The 23,814-nt window shown below is 39.3% G+C and overlaps 1 long non-coding RNA gene across 1 annotated transcript; it reads right to left on the bottom strand.

Annotated features, from left to right (window-relative positions):
• Nucleotides 1–2,288: 2,288 nt before the first annotated feature.
• LOC119472653 lies at nt 2,289–23,806 on the bottom strand. The gene is made up of 3 exons (XR_005201816.1): nt 23,545–23,806; nt 23,361–23,429; nt 2,289–2,413 (listed from the first exon to the last, which is right to left on the bottom strand). It is a non-coding gene; the product is annotated as an uncharacterized LOC119472653 (long non-coding RNA).
• Between the last annotated feature and the right edge of the window lie 8 nt (nt 23,807–23,814).

The raw sequence follows: 23,814 nt of genomic DNA, 5'->3' as shown, positions 1-23,814 counted from the left end.
GAACCTTAAAAGATTAGAACAATATGGGTTACCAGTGAATAAATGCTAGAAGGAGGTCCTTCTGAAAATCCTAGGCATAGGATTCTGGGAGTATAGGCTGACTTATACTAACTGGGTTTTAAGCCATACAAGATAATATTATACAGACACTGCAGAGGTTGTTAGAAGCAATCTCAGACTTACCTGATACTTTGTTTTCAGTCATATGTTTACCGCTAGGTAGATCAGTTTCAGCAGCTGTGCTGCATTATCACAGCTATCTCGAAGGCATGTTTACAGGTTATGTGTTTTATACAGTACAAGCCTCTCACAGTCAGAATCATAATAATCTCCTGCCTAGTGACTCACGCCTGTAATTCCAGCACTTTGAGAGGCTGAGGCGTGCAGATCACTTGAGGTCAGGTGTTCGAGACCAGCCTGGTGAACATGGTGAAACCTCATTTCTGCTAAAAATACAATAATTAGCCAGGCATGGTGACTCATGCCTGTAATCCCAGCTACTCAGAAGGCTGAGGCAGGAGAATCACTTGAACCCAGGAGGTGGGGGTTGCAGTGAGCGGAGATTGTGCCGCTGCACTCCAGCCTGGGTGACACAGACTGTCTTAAAAGGAAAAGAAAATGTATTGTAATATTCCATTTTAGGATAAAAAAAACTCAGACCTTTTAAAGGAACTTAAACACAAGAAAGGTATATTTCCTCTAACAGCAGAAAACTTACATAACATCTTTTACGTGTAATTGCTTTCAGTATATTAGCCTATTCAATTCTCACAACTGCGTGAGAACAGGGAGGCCACAGAGAGGTGATCTGTCCAAAGTTACACAGCTTGGAAGGGGAAAAGCCAGGATGTGAATGCAGCCAATTTGGCTGGAGAGCCCACCCCCTTAACCACCATGCAGGCTGCTGCCTCTCGACACCACATCCACAGCACTTCCTATGGGCCAGGAACTGTTGGAGCATGCTCACTACATACTCTGCTTTTTGTCTGCAAACAACTTATCTGACAAGTCAATATGGGCTTTCACAAAACCTTCATTTCGAGCATGCTTCACATTTAAACCTGTAGGGCCAATGCCATGCTGCCAGAACAATTAGAGGAAATTTGATTAGCTACTCCATAGGCCGACTGTTCCAACAAGAAGATTTTGCAAATAAATTAACTTTTAGTGTTGGCAAACATCAGTGATGACTAACAAGACAGGAAAATGCCAGAGTTTACAAACATCACAACGTATAACATTAATTGGTATTCTTTACTAAAAGTCTTCTGTGTGGGACAGGTGTTACAGGCCATAAGGTTCTACATCATTATTTTATTTATATCTCAAAACAACTCGATGAGGTATATGTTAATTATTTAACTGAATCTCAAATGTCATAGGTTGTAATTACACAATTATGTACCAGTAAGAAAACAAAAAGTGTTGGCAATTGAGTGAAGACACACCATCGGTTCTAACACGCATTCTAATGTCAGAGATGCTAAAATGTGAAAAAAATGTATCCTACTCTGATGAAATATGGCCTCATTCCCATCATATAGATGAAGAAATAGACTTTATGAAGTTAAATTGCCCAAGATCACACGGTTAGCAAGTGCTGCAGCCTGAGCTCACATCCAGGTGGATCTGACTGGAAGCCCATGCTCTTAACAATTTGATAGAGTGTCTCAGTCTGCGTTTGTGGCGCATAAAGTGACATTAAATACTGCTTTGTTGCTGTTCAATGGATCATCAGTACATTGTAGGCTGGCAACTGAAATCCTGAGATGACTTTTCAGGGTTTGATTATCCATTAAGATAGTTTAAACTGACCAAACAGGCCTAGAAAAGGAAACCAGTCTGCTCCATTTCAGCTATGTAGGCAGCTTCAACATTACAGCTTTCAAGAAATAGTTTGTGTCTCATTGTCCTGAAATCATTCCTCACTCTAGCTTATAATAAAAAGAAACTTTTTTTTTTATATAAAATAAGACCTTTGTTTCTGAAGACATTGCTTGGCCTGCTCTTCAGCTCACAAATAAAATACAATGTCTTTTTCTTTTAACAACTCAAGATGTTTCCTAACTATGGCAGGGTTTGGGATTTGAGAGCAAGCAAAGAAGACCACAGGAAGCTTAAAGAAGCAGACAGCAATTTCATAAAAACGCTTTTCGCCATAAAGACCCACAAGACAGGAAAACAGAAAACGCTTCGCCATAAAGACCCACAAGACAGGAAAACAGAAAGTGCGTACATACTTCACTCACAATTCCAGGTTTTTTCCTAAGAGGCAGCAGCAGTTTAAACATTGCCTTCCTCTTGTGTAGAATCACACATGTACACTATACAACTTCGCTTTCTGTTCTAAAAGCATTGTGAGCTATTGTTTTTTGATGGTCTCTTGAGGCTAAGGAAAAATGTTATTGGTAGTCTGAAAGAATAGGTTTTAATATAGGCATTTAATTTTCTTTCCATATACTCCCTGATTAAAACAAGCTTTGCCCCATTTTCTACTTTTCTTTGAAAACCCTCTTTACCCACATCAACAAAACAGCACACTGACTGTAGCTGTGACTTTGGCCCTGTTGCCCGGGCTTCAGATGCAGCTGGATTCATCTCTTACACTGTGGCCAAGCACTGAGTCAACTTTGATGACACTGGCATCATTTAACTTCTAGTTTTAAAATTGTTTAGTTTTGTTCTCCAAAAAGTTAAACTAAATGATGGTATGATATCATTTATTAAATATAATTCTTTTTGAGATTAGTTGAGAAGAAGTTTAAAAAAAAACATACTGCTCCTGCCGGGCGCGGTGGCTCATGTCTAATCCCAGAACTTTGGGAGGCCAAGGCGGGTGGATCACGAGGTCAGGAGTTCAAGAGCAGCCTGGTCAACATGGTGAAACCCCATCTCTACTAAAAATACAAAAATTAGCTGGGCGTGGTGGTGGGTGCCTGTAATCCCAGCTACTCTGGAGGCTGAGGCAGGAGAATTGTTTGACCATGGGAGGCGGACGTTGCAGTGAGCTGAGATTGGGCCATTGCACTCCAGCCTGGGTCACAGCGCGAGATTACGTCTCAAACAAACAAACAAACAAAATGTACTGCTCCTTACCAATTACTGAAATTAGCAGAATATTTAAATTCTCTAGGATAAATATATATAAATTCAACTTACAAAAGTGGGGCTATTTGGGGCATTTAGAGTTATCCCCCTCATCCATGATAATATTATACTATGATTAGTATTTCTGGGCTATAGAACTAATATGCTACTTATTTCTATAAATACTTTTTTTATTTCATGTATTTTTCCTCTAATTATTTTTAAAAGTAAAAAAGTAACAAAAAAAACCCCCAAATTCAACTTAGATATTACCATAGTTCAGAGAGGTCAAGAAAACCACTAGAGAGTGCCAGTTTAGATTCACCCAGGTTTAACTGCAAACCACTTGCTTTAAAAAAAAAAGCACACTGCTTTTTCATGATCACATTTAAGTTATACCTATTGGAGCTAGATCAACAAACGTGCTTTGATTTCGAGAGACAGAATATGGAATATTCTGATAAGACTTAATACTGACATAAACATAACCAGAAAAGAAAATGTTAAAGTACACAAATTGGAAGTCTGGGCTTGGATCCAGTGTTCACACAACTAGAATGAATGTTTGAGTTGTGTTGGGATTAAACAGTCAGTTCTGATTCATTCAGTTCCACTGACATGAGCCCTTTCTGTGAGCTGGATACTGTGTAAGGTGTTTTTAATACAAAATTTCTTCCTAGCAACTGCCAGTTAGGTATTATTGCACCTACTTTTTGCTGAGATGGGTTAGGACACCTGTCTTAGGCAAATGGTGGAGCTGAGCTGAGGTCCATGCTCAGGCCTGCGGAGCTCAGGGCTGAGTTCTTACCACTGTGCTATCTGAACAGTACCTGGATCCACATCCTCCTGGAACTTAGACACCGTTACAGAAATACTAGAATATGAGAAAAAATGTAAGGAAACTAAACACACTGTTAGAAAAATTCAAACAATAGGTGGGGTGCGGTGGCTCGCGCCTGTAATCCCAGCACCTTTGGAGGCCGAGGTGGGTGGATCATGAGGTCAGGAGTTCAAGACCAGTGTGGCCAACATGGTGAAACCCCATCTCTGCTAAAATACAAACATTAGTTGGGCGTGGTGGCCGGCACCTGTAATCCGAGCTACTTGGGAGGCTGAGGCAGAAGAGTCGCATGAACCCCAGGGGTGGAGGTTGCAGTGAGCCGAGATTGCACCACTGCACTTCAGACCGGGTGACAGAGTGAGACTCTGTCTCAAAAAAAAATAAATAAATAAATTCAAATAACTGAGAGACCTAACTAGATATGTGTGGGAGTTTTGGGGCACAATGGAGGGTGGAGAGCAGGAGAATGCTTCCAGCCAGAGCCTGGATGAAAGAAGGGACTTCATGGAAGGGTGGGATTTTTATGGATATGATGAAAGGCTGGGTAGGACAAAGGTGAATCAGGAAAGACGAAACAGGCATCTGTGTGTTAGTAACACATGAGTATCAGTAGGAAGTAGAAGGAGATCAAGCTGGAAATATGACTTGTGACTATTACATCAGACATTTGAGGCTCAAGGGGAGGCGTGTGGATGTCATTCACCAGGCCATGGGGCTCACTGGAAAGTTCTGGGTGAAAGCAGCTTTAGAAAGATTAATCTGGTTGGTGCGTAGTGGAAGCAGGCCCGGTCACTAAAAGTCAATTCCCTGCAAGCAGTTTGGCTTTCAGTGAGCAAGATATGTATTATTATTCTCATTTTAAGGATGAAGAAGCAGGTTCAGAGGGGTGAAGGAGCTTGCCCAAGGTCATGGTTAGTAAACAGAAGAGGTAGGATGTGAATCAAGCATCTCTGTGCATTCGACCTAACTACTCCAAGTAATGTCTAGGGACTGGCAGCTGTGGATCCCCTGGGAGCTCACCAGGAATACAGACCTACTAAATCAAAATCTGCATTTTCACAGGATCCTACATGCACATTAAAGTTTGAGAAGCATTAGACGAGGCTATACTTTCTTTTTATAATGATCTATAGAATTACTGGAAAAATATTCACCTGGCTACAAACCTAGCTTTTGGGGGGCACATTGGGTAGTTTCCTCACACAAAAGAAGAGACTTAACTAAGAAAAGGAACTCTTCTGTATTTCATTCTCATAAGGAGGCAAACAAGTTAAAAATTTAAAAGCTGAAATTGTAACCTAGCTGTGTGACCTTGGGCAAGTCACTTAACGTCTCTGAATTTTAGTTTCCTCATCTGCATAGTACTTGACCTGTAAGAATCAAGTGAGACAGTACCTGTGAAAAAAGCGTCTACACAGGGAACTCATTATAAACATGGAAAACACTGCTATAAGGAGACATGGCTATAAAATATGTTATTTCACAAAACAAATAGGAAGAAAGAAGAAAGAAAGAAAAAGAAAGTGAAAAGGCAGGCAGGGATAATGTACCAAAGTTAGCTGAAGGAAAACTAGCCTCATTGAAGCAGGAGCATAAAGAGCTAATGCGTAAAAGCCCTAGGAATAAAGGAGTCCAGGAAAGCTAATTTCTGATTCTCACAGGTGTTTCTGAAAATACAGAGATCGTACCACACATGCAAGTGGGAAGAGTAACAAGGGCCTGTGTGGTCTTGGCCCAAAGTCACAGACCTGAGGTCGGTAAAGCCATAAAAAATTAAAAATATAGTTACATGGTAATTAAAGGAATGAAAAACAGCTCATATGAGGAAAAATTAGTACAGATTTTAAATCTTGGAGCAAAGAAACCTACATAATGAATTAATAATGGAACATCTGTTACCAATGTATTGCAGTTACCACAGAAAATTGAGATACATTAACTGATTTCAAGCAAGAGGTTCCTTCGTTAGCCAGAGTATTGAGGGAAGGTAGACACTGAAGTAAGAGCAATTACGACTCCTCATCCCCAGTTCTTCGACATACACAGATTGAGGGCTTCCTATTAGCAGGCATTGCGCTAAAATTCTGGGACTACAAAGTACATAAAACACAGTTACTGCCTTCAATTTGCCAATAATTCAGCACAGAAACAGTTATAATGCAGAGGAGAAAGTGAAAAGTTCCATAAAATAGTTATAAATAAGAGAGTATGGGAATTCTGGGGCAAAAAAGTGTTTACATCACTGTAAGGGGTATTAGGAACTGCTTCCTGCATTAGGTAGACAACTAGTTTTCCTTTAGTTTTCCAAGAATCAAGGACATTATCAAATATTGATATTATTATCAAATAATCTGGCAAGAGTTTTCTTGCTCAATGATGCTGTGATTGTCATGATTATGATATAAAATAACTGATTAAATTTTCATACACTTAGGACTGAGGAAAAAACTAAAAGTTAGGTAGCAGTAACTGTGACGTTACTTTGGCATCTCTGTACTATGGTAACCCAAATCCATATCATATTTCAAAAGATGTAAAAAAAAATCAGATTGGTTTTAATTCAAACAACCAATTAATTTATTGAAACACTGGCATCAAGTGACTCTTCATTGATTTGTGGCCTCATACTGACATCGACATATGAAGACAGTATCGATGTCCAGAAAGCTGGTTCATCATCCCTCCCCTTTCCCCCAACCCCTGTGAGATTAGCAAAATATCTGTGAGGCAGGGAAGGGGAGTAATGTTTGTAGGATGTATTGTGCGGGTAGTTTGTGTGCATAAGACAGTTAAAATTTTTTATATTGTTCACCAGGAAAAATATGAAAAAAGCTTCCTTTTCACACATGGTAAATCTTTGATATATTCAATAAAAATCAAGTAAAACATATGTCAAGTGATTACAGTTGTGAGATGTGCTAATCAATTGTCCCACTTCCAGAACTAAAATTTTAATAGTTTGGATAAGAGGAGAATAATGAAAATCAGAAAATATGTCAAATTTCTTTTATTTCTGTAATTGCTCTGAGGCTAAGCAGTACTCCCTAGGAAGATTTTAGGAGGATGTAGTAACATTAGACATACTAGAGATATCCAGATGGCAGAAAAAAAAATCTAAAATTTGTTAATGGAAGGGATAGAATAGAGTGTTAACCAATAATTTTTTAAAAAGAAATTTCATGCATGTGATATATAAACTGAATTTTTTGAAGGGGTGTCAATAAATGCATAAGCTCTGGGTTTGCTAAACTTCTGAAGGACCTGAGCCTGTAATTGGCCTTTCTCATTTCTGTCTTGTTAACAAGTATATAAATAAGAGAAGCCTTCAGTAATTGGCTCAGCGTTACTAATGAATTAATTAACTTCAGTCTATTTTACCCAACCTTTAATAATAAGAGTCTTTTTTTTGGGGGGGGGTGGAGTCTAGCAATAGGTCTGACAGACAGAAAAAACAGACATGCAGCAAAGCTCTTGAAAATTAATGAGAAACGAGGAAAGAATCAATGTACATTCTGCTTGCAGAGAACTGACACAAAAAAGACACAATAAACCATGAACAAACACAGTCAGTTTAAAAAATAGGTTAGAAAAAGTGGGCAAATTCAATTATAGAAGTAATTAGAAGATATAGGGCAAGCTGCCTTTTGGGACTGTGCCAGAACACATGAATTAATATGAGTGAATAGAAAAAGCCCATGTAGTAATTAAGAAGCAATCACCTATGGCAGTGAGTACCTGAAAACAGCCTGCAAACTATTAATTCAGTGATCAAAAATATTTTTAGATGATTAATATGGCAAATTTATTTTAAAAGACTAATTTCTGGAAAGATATCAAGACAATAGCACACTATTTGTTCCTCTGGCATTTATATAGCTAATTAAATTTTATAATTTGAACAACAGTCACCATTATCTGAAAACAGTAAAAGCAATATTTCACCTCTTTTTAAAAAGAAACAGTTGGCTCTAAAATCAATAAGTTAAATCCAGCTCCTGCTGTCCTCCTGTAAGTACCTAAACCTTGACTATTACATTTTTTAATGCGTATTTTTCTTATACATCTGTTTTAGTAATATTGAACATTTGAATGAATGTACATATTCTCATACCTGGGCATGGACTCCACACACTGTTTAATTTCAACACTATCAAATAAAAGCAACTTAATGTACTATTTGTGCATCAAAGACTGTCTTACTTGGTCAGCAGAGGTCTGTTACTTCAGTACACACCATTCCTCCCCTTAGAACACAAAGGCACAGACATGTTACAGTGAAGTGTGCTTTACAACACACAGAAGGCTAAATGGCTTCTGAAATAGGTGATTATCAGAGCCCCGTGGAGCAAGATGAGGGTCTGGCTGGTAACAAATAACCTCGCAATATGAATTATTCTGTTTCCACAGCCTTAAGAAAATGTATGTTTCATTGTGGATCAGAAAAGTCTGAAAAATGCTGTCTTTTTGGAAATACCAGGGAGCTGCTAAAACTAATCACCTGTCGGCAGGAAGTTATTGAGCACCTACTAAGGGCAAGGTGCAAAGGTAAATTCTGAAATACTAACCTGGTAACACAATTCTTTCTGTTTAATATTTCCTTTCAGAAACCAATAAACAATAACCCTTGTATGCCATGCTTTAGAGAGGCTAGATTTTTAATTATTAAATTTGCTCATAGATTCATGCTCTTTTAAATTTAAAAACTTTGTTTTTGGCAGGGATGGGATCGTACTATGCTGCACAGGCTGGTCTCAAACTCCTGGCTTCAAGTGATCCTCTCACCTTGGCCTCCCAGAGTGTGGACAAGAGATAAGCATGAGCCACCACACCCAGCCTAGGATTAAAAGCTATTTTTGACGTTAAGGTGCAAACTGATGACCTGCAAAACAGAGCAAACTGGACACTCACGGCAAGTCACCACTGCAGAAGGCATGGAAGACAGACGGATGTATGGGTACTGGAGAAAAATTTTAAATGAAGGATTTTGACAAGATACCAAATTAAGCAGATTTTAGATCTGTCTGGTGTTTTCATTATCCATATTTTTCTCTTTTTCTTAAAAACAAACTGGGAGCTTTTGGAAAGAACACCTAAGAAAAGAGAGCTGCTAACACAAGTCTCGTTCCCTGAGTTTGTTTCATGTTGATTATCAAAACATAGGTATGGCAACAGCAAACAAGCAGCTCCTCTGCTGCCAGGGGATGATGATCACACAGGGCTCCCTGAGAGACAGGCGACTGGGAACTAGCGAAGTGAGGACAGCTTCGAGGTGTGGGGCTGGAAGGGCTGCCAGCTGAACAGGGCCCACTCACCATGAAATGTTAATGTGTCAATAAAGGAGAAAAGCATGAATGAACCACAAAAAATCTGAAAATGACTCAGCTGGCTGGAGATGGAATGTGGGCTTTTTGCCAAAGTAAGGTATTCAGGGGCACACACCCTAATACCTAGGGGAAAAGCAAAGGCTGCTCCCTCATTTTAGAAAAAGAAAATATTTGGGAAAAAGGAGAGAAACGGTGTTTTCTTCAGAAATAAACTTTGTTCCTTTTTTTTTTATTCCTCCCTTCCTTCCATCCAACAAACATTTTCTGAGCTCTTACTTCTGCTAGGCACTGTGACAGGAATGGAGAAGGAAGAGCAGGCGCGTGGAATGTGAAGAGCAATGAGACGTAGCCCCTTGTCCAAAGCTCCTACGATACAGGAAGGAGAGATGTACACAGCTCACTCCAAGACAAGACAGTGACCTAAGTGCAAAAGAGGGGGTGAGGTGAGCTGCAGAAGCAGGGCAGAGGAAAGGAGCAATTAGCTGGGGGCTGTAGCAAATCAAAAACAGGTTTTCAGAGAGGAGGCAGCACCTAGGCCTGTCTTGAAGAATGATAGGCAGAAATGGAAGGAGAAATTTCAGTTGGAAGGAACTTTCTCTTACCCTGCTTTCATCTCTAACTTCCTCTTTTTCAAATCACGGTTATTTCAGGAAAAGCGAGCACACAACTATGACTTGTGTATGTATACAACAATGGTGTGTGTGTGGGGGGGGCGGGTGTGAGACGAAACACAGGTGGAAGGGGATTTTTCTGGAATTGATAATACTTCCTCCTCATGTCTCAAACTTTTGTCTCTATATGTTAGCATATTTTTTTGTTTCAAAACACATTATTTTGTTTTTAGCTATTTAAATAATATCTGGGTCCTGTTTGACTGGAAAATGTGATCTTCCAATTGCTTCTATTTTTCATGTTTGATGGCTCTGTCACTTTTGTCAGCGAGAAGTCCTCACTCTAGCTTACGGCTTGACGATTCTCTTGGGTTTTACTGTGTTTATACATGCATCCAGTTATTGCTTTATTAATGCATTCTTTCCTTTTCTTATCTTACTAATAGACAACTATTCTGCTAACATAGTTTATTCCTTTCTTCTAGTCTGGAAATTATGCCATGTCTAACATGAAACATTGAAATTATTCTAAATACACTGACTAAAAGATCAGACTTAAGCATATATGGTTGTGTCCTATACAGAATTGAACATCAAAACCAATATCGTTTTTTGTTTTAAATTTTATTTTTTTAGAGATGGGCTCAAGGAATCCTTCTGCCTCAGTCTCCTGAGCAGCTGGAACTACAGGCACGCATCACCACGCCCAGCCCAATTTTGTTCCTGACAAATGTATAGGCCAGCGGGATCGTGTAGACTGGTCTGTTTTTCTATTGAGAGGTTTTCAAAGGAAGACTCTAGAGCAATACCTTGGTAAAGGTAACTAGAATAGGCTTATCTGTAAATGGAGAATTTCAGACTGGGACAGGTCAAAAGTTTCCTACCTACAAAACCAGCCTTGTTTACTGGATAAACAAAATCTGTTTCCATGTCTCTCTAGAGGCTAAGGAAGGAAAAGTGACTATCATGCACGAATATTAAGTCATTTAAAGGACTCTTTTTAAGTACTCTGCTAGAAAGGAGGGATACAAAAATGATTAAAACATGAGCCTATTTCTCTCCAGAGGAAGATAAGCTGGATAAGCAAATCAATTATTATCACATAGCCACGATGAGATACCAAAGTGTAGCACAAAGGAGGTGTATCTCAAGTAGACCGGGACAGTGGGGTAAGAGGATAACGTGCCGAAACTGAGTTTTTGGGAACGAGAATTTAATTAGCTGAAGAAGAGGGCAGAGGAAGGTGCTGCATAAGATAGCATGATGAACTTGGGAAGGACTTTTTGTGAACGTACCAAGAACTGACTTAACAGGGTGGGGATGGTTAAGGCAGCCCTTACACGGACCAGGCTCTCTGGCGTTTTCAGTTTCTTGACCCATTTCCTTGTCCCAACTCCTTTTCTTTTACTGTCTGTTTCTGGACCGAGTGAAATGGAAAGTCTCGTCCGTGGACATGTCAGAACTTGAAAGCTTCTGGCCTCGAGTGCAGTGACGGGGTTTGTCAAGCGGGCGTTCACGCTAGCGACCTAGCTGAAACGGTAACGGGTGAGATCACGACGCACCTGTGTGTGTCTCACAACGATGCCGACATCTGCGGAAACGCCTGCTTTCTCTAGACCAATGTTTTCTTTTACTTGAATTTAGAACCTTGAATAAGCAGCTTGTCCAAAGACCTCAAAGTGTTTCTTACCTGAACAACATCAAGAAAAGGACCCAAGGTAACTGTTAGCAAGAAGATTGATCGGAGAATTAGCTCTAGAGTATTGAATGTTAAAGGTGTGTATTAGAAATGTCCACGCCATTTATAAATGCTCTGCTTAGCTAACTCCAACTTACTCCAGAGAGAGAGCGAGAGCAAGGTATCAGTTCTCTTGCTCTCTCTAAAGACACGTCTCATTTATCTTTATATTCCCCCCTCTCTCTTTCTCTGTCTCTCTGTCTCTCTCTCTGTCTCTCTCTGTGTGTGTGTATAGTTTTCATTTCTGAAAAGGTTTGCCTCATATTCTATATTAGATCACATTCTTCTGTTGCATTTTTTCAGTACTTTGCACTTTTCCTTTGTAGTATTTAATATGACTCCAATTAAATACTGAATTATATAATTAATGGTCTCACATCAGTTTCTTTAAGTAGGATGTTAGCTTCAAGAGGGCAGGAATGGTGGTTTATACAGCAATATCCACAATGCCTAGCCACATTTCTGGTATATAGTAGGCGCTCAATATATATTTTTTGAATGTTTTATTTACTTTTATACCAATTTCAGTGAAACTCAAATGCAACAAATTAAAATGGACCAGAACTTCTAAGTAAAACCAGATCTACAGCTTCTAAAGCTAACTGGATCCTTCAGAAGTCTCTCAAGTCTGATCCCGGCTCCTAGGAGAATTCAAATTATGGAACCAGGTTATGCCCTGTTAGTGCTTTTAGCTGACCTCCTCATACCAGTTTGGCTCAAAATAAATTCAACATCTTCCCATTCATCTGTGTCAGGACATCTTGATTACTGCAACTCGTTTTTCTCAGGCCAGAGCTTCCTTCATTTTTGAGTTCCAACTGGACAAGTCACTGTGCCAAGCACTTGGGATAAAAACACGAATCACACCTGTAATGCCAGCACTTTGGGAGGCCGAGGTGGGTGGATCACAAAGTCAGGTGTTCAAGACCATCCTGGCCAAGATGATAAAACCCCATTTCTACTAAAAATAATTAAAAAAAAATTAGCTGGGCATGCTGGCATGTACCTGTAATGCCAGCTACTCGGGAGGTTGAGGCAAGAACTGCTTGACCCCAGGAGGCAGAGGCTGCAGTGAGCCGAGATGGCACCACTGCACTCCAGCCTGGGTGACGGAGCGAGACTCTGTCTCAAAACAACAACAACAGCAAAACCAACAGCCACGTAAAGTCATGGCCCTGACCTCAGGAGAGTGGCCGGCTGCCACCTGAGTGGCAAGACTGTCTTCAAGAAAACCCTGCCTGCAATTATGCCCCAAGAACATCGCTCTTTCAGATAAAATGATCTGGTCCCTGTCATAAAACATATCATTCTGAAAATCGTAACTTCTTTAAAGCTACTATTAACCACATTTACCTTCATGGTAATGAAGTATCTGAGAGTGTGTTTTGTTGTTGTTGTTGTTTTTTCTTTTTTAAGATGGAGTCTTGCCCTGTCGCCAGGCTGGAGTGCAGGGCATGATCTCGGCTCACTGCAACCTCTGACTCCCAGTTTCAAGCGATTCCCTTGCCTCAGCCTCCTGAGTAGCTGGGACTACAGGCATGCGCCAACACGCCCAGCTAATATTTTTTTGTTTTTAGTGGAGATGGGGTTTCACTATGTTGGCCAGGATGGTCTCGATCTCTTGACCTGGTGATTCGCCCGCCTCAGCCTCCCAAAGTGCTGGGATTACAGGTGTGAGCCACCGCGCCCGACTTGAGAGGGGGTTCTGAGGACAGGGAATACGGATGTTGGGAGCATGAGAGGGAGAGGGACAAGAAGTGCCAGTAAGTCGGGAATGACCTGGAAGAATGGTGCCTGGCCCATAACAGACACAAGGCAGTGCTTGGTTGAGTAAATAAAAGATAAACTACTTTCTTCACATCGGTTGAAGGTTGGCCCTACCTTAGGCTGCTTCTTTAGGTAACTGGCAATTTCTGGTTGAGAAAAAGTTTACAAAATATGAAACACAAGGCTGCAGCTGTTTGGAGTTGATGCCAAATCCCAATTACACTATCACATTCTAAGACTTTACAGGGAGAACATACAAAACGTTTTTTCTCTTTTTTTATCACCACTAAATCAAGAGGATTTCCATTTTCAGAAATATTATAAGAAGGAGTTGTACCCTGTTTTCAGAGGTTTGATGGAAGCTTCAGCTTAGATGCATGTGCTGGGTTCTCTTTGCTATTCCAACCTTTGTTTTTAATTGAAGAAACTCCAATAGACTTAAATTGGTCATGAGAACTACTGGTGATGTTTCAAAAGAGGACAAATGCCATACTGATGTCTGAATACTAAGGTTCTTTTCCATGTCTGTGAGTATAATGCTTGCTTACACATACTAGCAAAGAACACAATTAGCATACTAATTTGATTCTTTATCTAAAGAATGGAAGATTCTTTTGACACAGACAGCTGTCCATGAATAGCAAGGGTGACCTCTGGTCAGTTTTCCATCTGTCTTAGAGTAAAAAGTCCAGACTTAGGCACACATTAGCTGTATGACCTTGGGCAGCTTTCTTGCTACTGTTTCTCAGTGTCTTCCTCTGTAAAATGGGAGCACATCTAATACTTGCCCCACAGCGTTGTAGTAAGGATTCAGTTAGCACTTTGTTCACAATAGACACTGTAATTTTTTTTTTTTTTTTTTTTTTTTTTTTTTTTTTTTTTTTTTTTTTTTTTTTTTTTTTTTTTNTTGAGATGGAGTCTTTCTCTGTCTCCCAGGCTGGAGTACAGTTGCTCAGTCTCAGCTCATTGCAACCTCTGTCTCCTGGGTTGAAGCGGTTCTCCTGCCTCAGTTTCCTGAGTGGCTGAGACTACAGGCCCGGGTCACCATGTCCAGCTAATTTTTGTATTTTTAGTAGAGATGGGGTTTCACCATGGTGGCCAGGCTGGTCTTGAACTCCTGAACTCGTGATCCACCTTCCTTGGCTTCCCAAAGTGTTGGGATTACAGGCGTGGGCCACTGTGCCCGGCCACTGTAATATTTTTAAACTCTTGTCTGAATTTTTTTATTCTTAGGAAATTTGCAGTAATCCTAGGACTCTACGTGTGCCTGCCTTTAAAGGGAGGGATAGGGAGAGGTTTTCCTGCATCCATTTTTGAGCCCTCCCTGTGAACTATGTGGGGTTAAGTTTGCCTTGATTTTATTCAAGAGGTCACAGTTTCCTTCTTGCCCTTGGTTCCTGGGATTATAAGTCTCCACAGGATGCACAGAAGCAGGGGGTGGAATGTCTGAGGCTCATCTAGTGGTCACTGGAAGCTCTTAGAGTATCAGGTTGACAAATCAAAAAAGCGCCAATTACAGCTCATGACTAAAGTTTCCCAACATCTCCCTATACTGATTCCCTCTCCCCAACCTCTTCCCCTTCCTTAGACCAGTGGCTTTCAACCGTGGCTGCACTTTGGAATCATCTGAGGAGCTTTAAAAACTACTGATGTCTGGGTCCCATCCTCAGAAGCTCTGATTTAACTTATCTGGAGCATAGTCTCAGTACTGGGCTTTAAAAAAATTCCCCAGAAAATCATCACACTTTGAACACTAAAAACTTTAAAAATAATTTAGTTTTCAATGTAAAGCCTAAGCTAACACATGCCAATAATGCAATTAGTAAAAAGACAGAAATTTAGTCACGACACACAAGATTAATGTTATGCTATTAATAATATTTCGGTATTTTGTGATTATTTAGATCCTACTTTAAGGTCAATAACTCTGTCCACTCTTGTTCCATAAACAAGGCTGTTGAGTGAAAGCTGGTGTGAGGAGACACCAGGCTGGAAGGCAAGAAGCAGTAAAACGTGCTCCAATCATTTACTGAAATGCCCTTAAGAGCCAACGGTTAGTCAGAGGACCCTCTGAAGTCTCAGCTCCAGGAATCTAAGAATCTCTCATTTCTTAGTAGCTCTGCCAATTTAGTTGCCAATTTCACTAAGTGGGTATGTTTTAACTCCAGTTTCATGAAATTAATGTGCCATGATCAGTTGTGATTATGTTGTAAGAAATATGAAATAATAATAAAGTTCTGGTGTTTGCAGACAATATATTTAAGAATTAATTACAGCACATTCAAGATTACCCTTGCAATAGTATTGCTTTCACCCTACCCCAACACACTGTTTGGAATGGGAGAATATGATGAAGTTACAATTACCATGGGGGTGCTATTTGACATGAGTGTCCCTGTGGAACAAAGCTTGGGTTTTTATAAAAACCAACCTCCCAAGTTAAAGAAGTTCTTCACTGGCCTCAAGTTTGCAGCAGTGCATACTAATGGAGGGTGAAGGAGAGGCCCGGACAAAGGAGCTTCTCCGTGGTCCAGAACCCAGGACCCAGTCTCTTTTTTGGGGACAGAAAGAACCTTGTTTTCTTACATTGGTGAAGGAAGCTTGTTGATGAAGTTACACCTTAAGCTATCTCTGCACTGAAAATGAAAAAAAAAAAAAAAAGTCTTAAGTAATCCTATCAATCTCTTCTCATCACTAAAAATCAGTTTATAAACATGCTAAGTGCAAATACAAGATTTTTAGGAAAAAATAAGGCCAAGTCATTATATATATGTGTGGGGCGGGGATTCTCCTGATATATGAAGTGCTTGTGAGCTCACCGGTAATTTTAATGTCTTCTGCTGAAGACGAAGGAATGAATACTTCATTTAGCTTTTTCATTTGCTAACTAAACTTGCTAGTTGCATGAAAAGAGAAATTATCAGTTAAGTAATTTAACCCAACACTGAGTTTTTTTAAAGTTCGGAGCAGAAGGGAAAATGAGGCCTGAAGATGAGGCCCGGAGACGGGAGAAAAAAGGCGGGAGAACTATGGTAAGCCCTCCATAAATGACGGCTGGGAGGTGGCCAGCAGGGTGGTGAGGATGAGAACGAATTCCCTGAGAACTGTTTTCAAAGTAGCGATGTGCAGAAGGGAACATGCTACTCTGTCTTTTAAGAGCAATGAGCTATGCTGAATATTGCTTACAACTTTTGGTGCTGGCAGTCACTTTTTTCTAGTAAGAAATTTAGAATATAAAATCAAGGATTTTTGAGGAATTTAGCATATGCAAATTGAAATCACCTGGATGCTGTTTTTCACTCTGCTACTAATCTCCATGGTTGAAGACAAACTGTATAACTCTTCTATCCTTCAGTGCCTCAATTTTCATTTCAACATTTCAACTTATTAGTGAGTCATCTTATGTGAGGTCCTTTGGGTTAACTGAGCTAAGATCTTACTTTTTAATTTTTAAAGTAAAATGGATCAAAATGAGCAAACACATTTAAAATACACAGTTTGTGATTCAGAGTCCTCATTTTCATACGGCCAGTGGAGGGAAAGGCCACACTCAGACCTCAAGCCAAGTGTGATGGATTCCTATTACTCTCTGTTACTACCAGTTCTCTTAGTAACAGTAAGTTGCAGAAAATTAATGGGTGATAGCTCAGGAATGAGCTGCTCATCAAGAGAAAACCAGGGAGGTTTGGGGGTACTTCCCTAAACTTTCAAAGCAGACAACTATCCTGACTTCCCATAATCCATTTCACTGGCTCACTCCCTGAGACAGAATTCTGCAAGGGCCAGTCTGACACAGGCAGAATTTGTTGCACTATTGATGTTGAGACACGACATTTTCTTTTCCTTCTATCTCTTGCTCCTTATTTTAAACTGCTATTTATTCTATATTGCCTTTTATTTTACACTGACCCTAGCCTACAGTATAGGAAATCTCAGTTTTTTCATCCTGCACATGATTTCTGGCTCTGTGATTTGAGATCCATTACCCTTTACTGAGCTTTTATGTCACTAGAGGCAGCTTTGCATTTTAATAAAGTTTCCAATCCTCTAGGGCCCTCTCCCCTGAAACAGCCCCAGCTCCCCAGGGCTGCTGAAGAGTTGAGCAGAGAGAGTGGAAGCTTTTGTGGACAGTGATGCTGACGGCAGATAACTCCAGCTGTCATCACAAGATCATCCAGATAAGGAGGAACAATCAAGTAGGGGCTTACGGTCCACTTGAGTTTTTCTGATTGTAAAACCAGCCATTTTTCAATTTAAATAATTTAAGGATTCCAGCTTCTCTATACTCTAAGGCTCATTTAGCCTCTTATTAGCTAACTGTTTCTCCGGTTCAAGAGGTGGAAGGGAAGAGTGCAGATTTTTTGTTATTGTTAATTCACAGCAGTGGGTAGTGGCATGTAAATAAAAATAAGCCAAACAAATTTGATGAGAAGAGAGAATAGGAATCCATAGAAATAATCATAATTGATTTTTAAAAGTTAATTAAAAGGAATAAAAAGAGATGAGGACTGCATGGCCTAGCATGTATCAACAGACAAATGACAGAAACTTGATTCCCAGCTCACCAGAAGCAGGAAGCACACTAACACAGCTCTTAATTTGAACTTAAAAATCTCAAACTGTTTTCTAAGTCCTTTTCCTCACAGTATTCCGATAACAATTTTATGTCACATTGTTCCCATTGAAGGAAATGCTGTGAGGAGAAAGAAAAAAAAAGCAAAATAAAAGTTGCAATATCCCAGACAATTGAGCTCAGCACTGATCACAGAACCCACCTGTACCACGTCCGTGATCGAAAATGCAGCCAAGAAACCACAGTTGGCATAAGGTCCTCTTTCTTTTTCTCTTAGTTATAAGCCTTTTTTTCTTTTAAATTTTGCAATCTTTCCTGCTTCCCTACTCTCTGTGATCAAAGGCCAGTCACCTACAATATTTACTTTCTAGTGGTATACACAGGAGGTAGGGTGCAAGGCATTCACTTCATACCAGAAAGTGAGATATTAGACAACAGTTCAACAAGAAAGTGAGGCCCTTCTTTAGCCTTTCAAGTGCTGCTCTTGGCAGGATCGTGATTCATTTTTTTGTGTAGGATCTCTAAGGATGAGAAGGATGCTGGAGAACCATGATATGCCCATGGGCCTGCCTTTTCCTTTGCTTAGGAGACATTCCACTCCCATGAAGACAGGTTACACAGCATGAAGGTCAGAGCCTCAGAGACAGCAGGTTGGATAGTCAGAGAAAATATGTTCTGACAGAGGTAGGACCCATGGTTACCACCAAGAGTTGAATCTGACTGATAGATACTCTTTCAATTATGAGAAAGACAATGATCACATGCACACTCTTGATCAAATAAGGTCTCCTGCTGACACTTGAAAGGAATCTTCTTATATGGAAGGTAACACCAACAGCTAAGATGCCACGATAGGAGGGAAGACCAGGAAATATGTTTTCTCTTCTCTTTTCCTTCCTCCTTTCCTCCCTTCCTCTCCTTCTCTTCCTATCTCCTTCTCTTCTAAGCAATAGAAGCCCATCTTTGAATTGCTAGACAACTAGCATAGACTCAATTGCTGATACATACATAGCTTTCAAGAAAATATTATTTCTGTCTCTATTCAAAGACCAGACCACCAAACTGGTGGGCTTTTCCCCACTTTCCCTCTCCTGTCATTTCAGAATGAGGAAAAACAACGACGACATAAAACAGTCAGATAAGCTGTGAGCGTCAGAAACCGCTAACATTGCTTGTGCTCCCGGTATTCATTTATTCCTTCCTCCTCTTCCCTTCCCTCCCTCCCTCTCTCCCTCCCACCTTCCTTCCTTCTCTCATTTGTTCTTTCCTCCCTCCCTTGCTTCCTTTTCTTTCTTCCCTTCCTCTGACTTTCACATTAGAGCACTTGTAGTGACTTCTTTCCCAGGCTGTAAGCTCTGTAAGGTCAGGGGTTCTGGCTGATTCACTCATTACTGTATTCCCAGCACCTAGTCCTATGCCTAAATGTTTGTTGAGTGATTGAATTAATAGGATTTACTACCCATAAGATAAAGATAAAAGATTTGTAAACACAGAACCAGTTAACATAAATAGTATAAACATTACTTTATAGATCTTTTTTTAATCTGCAAAGGTTTGATTAGAGGAGAATTTCCTAAAATGTGTTAAAAATATTAGCTCTGAAGAATAAAAATAGACTTTTTGACACAATAGGTTGGGGGAACCTATGGAAAATGGTTTGGGGTACTCTACATTATACAGGGTTCAAAGAGATCGTTACTATTTCCCAGTTTCTCAAGTACAGATTTTCATTGTGAAGTTCTTAGAAACAGACATAAATTATTTGACCGTGTTATCTTTTTACCTGGCATAGCTTACGGGATGGCATTCCATAAAACATGTTTTGAACAACTAGCATCTTAATTTAGTTTTTCAAAAATATTTTCTTTCTTTTGGATTTAAGTGCTAATTATTTTTTCTACTGCAAAAATTACCACTAAGTTAATACTACTGAACTGTGTAGTTAAAAATGGTGAAAGTGGTAAATTTCATTTTATTTTTATTTTACCACAGTTAGAAATACTATTTAAAAACCTCCAAAATATTACTTTACTGAGAAGTAACAGGAATCAATCTTTTCCCTAACGACTACGACAATCCAACCAGAATTAATGATATTGCCCAATAAAGGGCTTGCGTTTGGTCTATAATGTTAAAAAATTCCATTTACCACCCAGATGCTATATCTTCAGGAAACATCCTGATTTTGAACATATGGCTGTGACTCTCTTGGTGTGAGCTTTTAGTGACATAGCTTAGGATGCCTGCACATACAGACCTATGACTGCATTTGGTTAGGACAGTAAGCCTGGAACCCGGAGACAACAGGGTGACAAAATTGACATTGTCACTCTCTCAGTGTACAACCGTGGGCAAACCCCGTTTTCCTTTTCTAGAAGAGCCTCAGTCAGTAATTTTTCACCTCTTCCCTCCAGCATGGGATTTTCACGAGTAAATCCTAATGGAACTCTAATACACACAGCAGATAATAGCAGAGGTACTCTGGTCTCCAGGGGGCAGGCGGCTGCTTGGCTCTTTCCAAGTCTTACACCTGCTTCTAGGAGTTAAGACTAAAATAGAGAAGAATGTTTGTGTTCGTTATAAAGCTTGTGACCCACACAGTATTCAGCTGTTAAAGAATACAGAGCACTGCTACACTACATGTGGTGAGCACCTTTTGAATTTCAACACATATTTTAGATTAAAAAATAAGAAAAATATCACCAGAATGTACCCTTCCCCCAGCCACTTTGTGTATACATTCTAACATGAAAGCTTGACGGCAAGTTAAAATTGAATGCAAATATTATTCCTGAAAAGTTGCCCATTTATATGGTTTTCTTAGGCTCTCTTAGTTTATAATGGGAAGGTTTTGCTAATAACAAAAAGTGTTAATTACATAAATATGCGTGTTCTTTTTAAAGCCTTACACTATATTATGAATAATACACAATAGAAATAAATAGAAAACTGCTTCAACAGAAATATTGCTCCTTGAACAGCTTTTAACATTAGGACATGTTTACTGGGAAAATGCACTACTTGTGACAGGGTTACCAAAGCAATATTAACCTTCTTGAAATTTAATACCAAAGTCAGCTGTAAAAATCAGTACCAGACATGGTAATGTAACTACTTTGTCAAGATTATATATAGAATAAAGCAGTATTTAAAGCTACATTAAGGTATGGATAAATAAAGAATCCTTTGGAAGATTTTCAACACACATGCATCACAGCTAAAACCGTGATACAGATTGTCCTAAAGACAGCATTCTTGGAGATTAAAACCTCGTGCTTTCTGTTTATTTATTTTTTTTCTTTTGGCCACTGCTGCTTTTGCAATTTTGTGCAGGCCATCAAACATTAAACTTGTCCTTAAAGCAAATTAAAAAAAAAAAAAAAGACAGACAGGCGTTTGTTATATTGACAAGTTACCAAACACTTTCACTATATCTGATAAGACTAATGAGTCATTGTAATCTATAATCAAAAAGAATGTTTGCTTCTGCAAAAAATAATAATTTACCCCAAACTAGCTTTTATAATAAGCAAAGAACTCAAAGTAGTGGTTTAAAATGTATGATGAAATACACACTATAAAATTGCAGTTACCATCAAATGCGAGTTAGATTTACAAAATAATTTTTCAACAAATTAATTTTGTTGCTATTGTTTTATTGTAAGACCCATTACTTGCCTAGTCTTGTAGTGTTGATGTTTAAAAGGAATTCATGTTTTAAAATAATCCTAAAATATTTCAATAAAATCTCTTAGGGAGTTTTTCTTATTTTAGAAAATGTTAGCTTGAGGCTTCCTTAAAAAATAAAGGTCAAAAGTCAGAAAGGATAATAGCTGATGGTTTTGATAATGCTAATTATATATTACTGAGAATAAAGGTAGAAAGGGAAATATGAATACTAAAGAAAGATAAACATCCCAATGCTGGATTTTAAAAAAAGAATGAAAAACCCTTAAAATGTCTTTGTACGTCACTGTCATAATGCAAAGACATAATGAAGCCTGAATTAAAAATGTCAGTTTCTGTGAGTGTTGATAACTTGGTTCTTTGTTGGGCAAGTCAAAATGTGTCTGTTTGATAGGCAAAAATGACTGACTAAAAATGGGAGAAGTTGAATCTAAAAAAAGAAACACACACACACACACACACACACACACACACACACACACACACACGACTTTTAAAAAAGGCCCATAATGTACTTGAAGGAGAAGACCTGTAGGGTAGGAGGCAATATCTTTAGGAAGTCATCAAGCAGCACTAAAAGGCAATGTCCATGGCCAATCAAAACAGTTTCTCTGACTGCTGGGGTTCTTGCATCTCTGTCTTTACACTAGACTGGAAACCCTTTGTACTAATTACCAGACTGTACCAGATTTTCTGGTTCAGTTCAATCTTATAATTGACTGACAGTGATGGGCAAGGAGGGGGAAAAATTCAGGCTCACCACTGCAAGCAGAGGGTCAGAAATGGTTTCACAGAGAGCTAGTCACAGCCTGGCACTGAAAGCAGGGTTAAGCAAGCATCATCAGCAAGTTCTTGTAATTCCCAGGTTAGAAAGGAAGTTAGGAGGAAAACACAACAACCCGTGGCCGCTCTCCTCCTACACATCAATCCTTAGCATGCAACCATTGTACATAAAATAAGTGAGGAATAGCCCTAAGCGTAAATTGTAATTTTAAGTGTCACAAAATTTCAGATGATTTTTGTTTTGCTATTGGGAGGTAGATAACGGTTTGCCTCCCAAACTCAAATATGGTCGTCTTTCTCAAGTAGGCTTTTGTATTTACAGTAAGGAAGAAAAACAGTGCTGCTATTTCATTCCTAGGGCTCAAAATAATGAAAGTGAAGGCATATTTAGCCTATGATATGTTACATAATCAAAGTCAAGCATTTGAAAGCACTTAACATCAACATTCTCACATCCTTTGCTGTTTGTAATTCACTGATTTGGATTTACTGTTTATCCATGGTTAGTAAAATTGTTACCCAGGAATCCATCCTTTTTAAAATAAAAGATTGAATAATAATTTACAAGAACTTAGAGTCAACACACTAAGAAAATAGAACACCTTGAGCACTGTATTAAGGACTCATTCGGCCGACGACCTTTGTTATTTACTTAGAACTGTTCTTTACCCACTTTATTTCTAACCAAAAGAGCAACCATAGCTTTAGCTACAACAAACATTAAAAACGCAGATGTCAGAATCAGGGTCAAAATGAGAACTCAGGCCATTCGGTAGGCAAGTGAGAGTTATGTACTATCATGTTGAGGTCAATTGACTTGAAATTTAATCACAGTTTAAGCCCCTTTTCTTTCCAGGCTAAAGAGTAAGCAACACCTGTGCCAGCAGCAGCTCACATTGCAGTTGACATAGCAGCCAGTTCAATTTTTAGTTACAAGTCAATTACTTACTGGAATAGAAAGAGAACATTTCATTCATTCCATGGATGGCCACTTTTCCGAAGAAACCTGCCAGGCTTTCTTTCTCCAAAAGAAGAAAAGAGAAAAAAAGTGAAAGTTAAAAATAAGTGATGTACTGCAAAGTTTTAGAGCTAGGCCAGTACACTACAGCAGAGAAGTTGTGCAAATAGCTTACCTTCCAAGTACTGAACAGAGCTGTCCTGTAAGTGAGGCCTATCCCAGCTGGTAAGTCCTGGGACTTTCCTTATCAGAATTAGGTAAAATTGTAAGAGGTGATCTACACCTGAGAAGAGGGACCCGCTGACCGTGTTAAAGGAAAGAGCAAATGAGTAAAATGTCTTCCCCCAGCTACAGTCAGCCCTGGTGCAAGGGGAGTTTCAAATGCACTGGCTATAGACTTTTGTCCAAAGCTGTGGTTCTTTTTTTTTTTTCCTTTCTTTTTTTT

Source organism: Cebus imitator, unplaced genomic scaffold, assembly GCF_001604975.1.
Source record: "Cebus imitator isolate Cc_AM_T3 unplaced genomic scaffold, Cebus_imitator-1.0 Scaffold111, whole genome shotgun sequence".
Classification (NCBI taxonomy): Eukaryota; Metazoa; Chordata; class Mammalia; order Primates; family Cebidae; genus Cebus; species Cebus imitator.
Note: the sequence above shows the minus strand (reverse complement) of the source record. Positions and strands in the feature narration are given on the sequence as shown.